The following is a 3,434-nucleotide window of genomic DNA, read 5'->3' on the forward strand; positions in this document are numbered from 1 at the left end:
TGGTTAAATGGAACAAGCTATTCAGACAAACAGACGTTCAAAGAGTCCACTTAATACATGATATAAAATAAAGTATACCGAATTATTTTGTTTGAAACTGCTGGTTCGATTTGTTAGTTGTATGGTCCTCTAACATAGTTGTTTAAGACATGCTGGTATGTTAAAAAGCATGGTGACCTTGACCGCGGCTTAAATGTTTCGTATTTGTAGTCAAAACAATGTATCGCAAATAATTCTTCATACTGCTCTCTCTCTAATTGATTTTTTGAGACATATATGAAAACAGAATAAAATACCAAATAGTTTAGAGACGGATCAGATATGGAAAGCAGATATTATATTGTACCCCTATCAGCCGTTTTATAAGTTCATTAGTCGATCGTATAGTGGATTTTATTTAGTACATAAAAAACATGAGGTACAAAGTTCTTTAAATATGATTTATTCATTCCAAAGCCCGAAATTATCTTGAATTAATTAATACATAAAATCTCTCTCTCTAGATACACATTTAAAATAGATAATTCTATCTTTCTCAAATTAATTTATCCATAGTTCCAAAATAGTCCTTCAAAATAAAATAAGTTTAATAATAATAATTATAATTTAGAATCTTAAATGCCAAAACTGAGAGACACCCATCATCTTACAGCTCTGTTCGAAAGCTAAGACGCTCCGCAGCTAAAGCGCTGCCTAGCTAAGGTGCTCTCCACATCCCACACAGAGACCAGGGTTATATAGCAAAACCCTAAAGGATGATGTGTCAACTGCTGACCATTTCTCATGCCACCTTAGTGGAATCAGTATATCAAAGGCCTGAATGGCCTGAGTCGGCTAATGATTGATGTACTGACACTATAGTCTACCAGTTTCAGTTTGTTTTTAGTTTTTTTTCTTAAAATTTCATAACACAGCTCGATATTTACCCAAAATATTATATCCGGATACGATTACACTTTTCTCCAGTTTGAACAATATATTTTACAAATTGTGATGATACGAAGACATTTAGCAGCAATTGGCATTATCTGACATTGAAGTTTACGGTTAAATTACCTCTTATTTAAATCTTTTCATAAAAAAAGTTGTTTCGTTTCGTGAAAGCAGCCAAACATAGACGATCTACTTCCGATTTCAAAAACTACAAGAAAATACAATTTAATGTTTCGCCGATTTGTTTATTTCTCGAAAAATAAGAATTAAAATCATTTTTAATATCTGTAGTAACTAAACAAACCAGTAAGAGCTTCTTCTTCCGATAATTTATCCGTTTACTGACTGCAAAATTCAACCCACGCAAAGTTTATAGAAATCATACGATGCGTGTTTACGTTCAATGTGGGAGAATTAAGGTTGATCGGCTATGTTACCTAACGCATCCAGACGATTCAGATTTTGTTTTTAAAAAAGCATTGTGTGCGTTTCTGTAATTTTATATACGTTTAGAAATTATTAGACATGCGTATTTGCATTATTTCTATACGTAATTTACGCTAATACGCATCTTATCTGGAGCCCTGTGGAATTATTTTTTGTCTTTCGCTGGATGTTACCCAAGCTTTGTAAGCCTGCGCAATTCTTAAAAATTTTAATGCTCATTTATGCTTAATGAGTTACATTCGAGTATTGCACAATTACAAGTCATAAATATGACAGATTACATCGTATATTGGTCATAGCAAAGGGAATTGACACAACTTACCTTCATTCATGCAGTGAACTGTTTGAAGTTTGAGAAATCTAATGGAACTACATCCCTTCACTGTGTTATTTGGTCCATTTAGAGAATCGCTGGATAGCAAGGACTCGTCAAAAGGCTTTCAGCCTTTAGCCGACTCAATAATATATTCTAACAAGGTATATTTAAGGAAAGCTATCCAGTAACATCTTATTATAAGGATAGATATCTGCACGCCGAAAAGATGCCACGGTGGCACTTCTCATGCTTTATCTAAACTTGCTGACCCTTAAATTAGTCTCGCCTTTATTATAGTCTGGCTACTTTAAAGAAAATGAATATGATTTCAAGTTTAGAAAATAGTTAAAACAATAAAAACTTTCCTTAATAATTACCATAACGATACAGTCATAGTATTATAATATGCTTCAGGTTACCTGTACTATCACGGCTAATTTAGTTATTAACATAAATTGTATTGAATCATGCTCGTGTAAAAACATTACCTTAATATCCGACGGTTCTATTATTAAAAGTACAGACAACATCGCTGACCTCGAAACTAAACTGTTCAATGAAAACACGATGAAATGGTTTAATTGACAAACAATATCTGCCAGTATCATAATAATGAAAAAGGTCCTACCAGTGACAGTGACCCTATAGAATACTTTTAAAAATCGTTAAATTATGAACGTGCAATTACTGTTACTGGAATATAACAGAATGAGATAAACCTAATTATTATGTTTCATCTATAAATTGGTCTAGTATCACTATTTCTCAGCATTTTTATCTAACTCGCTTAGCTACTTGCAATTAATGTATCGGCCGCGTGGCTTAATGGATAAGGCGTCTGACTTCGAATCAGAAGATTGCGATTTCGAGTCTCGTCGTGGTCGTACTGCTTTTACTTAAATTACAAAAGATCCTCCAAGCCTGCTGTAATACAATGTATATTCTCTTTCAAATTCTAAACATTTTACATCGATGTTACGGCTGGTTAGTACGGTGGTATGTTTTGGAAACAAACACATTTCTAAAATTAAATTATCTCGAGCGCTCGACTTATTATGTCGTGCGCTCGAGATAAAAGGCCATGCACTCGAGATAAGATTTGAGCAATCAAAATAAGATGTGGAACGCTCAAGATAAGATGTCAAATAATCGAAATAAAATGTCGTGCGCACGAGAAGAGATGTCGTGCGCTCAATATAAGATGTCGTGCTATCGAAATAAATTTTCGTGCTTTCGAGGTAATATGTCGAGCGGTCGAGATACATTAATCTTTAACCGAAATGGTTATGATGGTTCTAGGTCGATCACCTTGATTTCTCTTCTAGAAATGGATATAAAACAAGTCACGCCCAATAGCGAACTTGCTTTTGTACAAATTAAAAATGTGTGAACTGTCTTAGTTAACTGTTCCCATTACATATTGTTTTGCCAAGAGGTTTGTAGAGAAGAAGCTATGTTCAAGTGCCTATCTACATGGCTTTAACAAATTTCACCGTATTAACCACTGCGGTTAAATAGCTATAGAATAATATCTGCCGAATTATTATGTTTGAAATTGCTGGTTCAATTTTAGAATACATATTTATATGCTCTGTGTCCCTCTACCCTACTTGTTAACGACACGCTGATAGTTTGAAAAACCGTAGCTTAAATGTTTCGTATACGTAGTTAAAAACAATGTATCGCAACTGCTCACTCTAACCGATTTTTTAAAAGATATTTGCCATGAATTGTTTCA

General features: G+C 33.8%; 1 non-coding gene across 1 annotated transcript; it reads left to right on the forward strand.

Annotated features, from left to right (window-relative positions):
- Positions 1 to 2,507: 2,507 nt before the first annotated feature.
- On the forward strand, positions 2,508 to 2,580 carry Trnar-ucg (transfer RNA arginine (anticodon UCG)). The gene has a single exon. It is a non-coding gene; the product is annotated as a tRNA-Arg (tRNA).
- Positions 2,581 to 3,434: the final 854 nt, after the last annotated feature.

This window comes from Mercenaria mercenaria, chromosome 1, assembly GCF_021730395.1.
Source record: "Mercenaria mercenaria strain notata chromosome 1, MADL_Memer_1, whole genome shotgun sequence".
Classification (NCBI taxonomy): domain Eukaryota; kingdom Metazoa; phylum Mollusca; class Bivalvia; order Venerida; family Veneridae; genus Mercenaria; species Mercenaria mercenaria.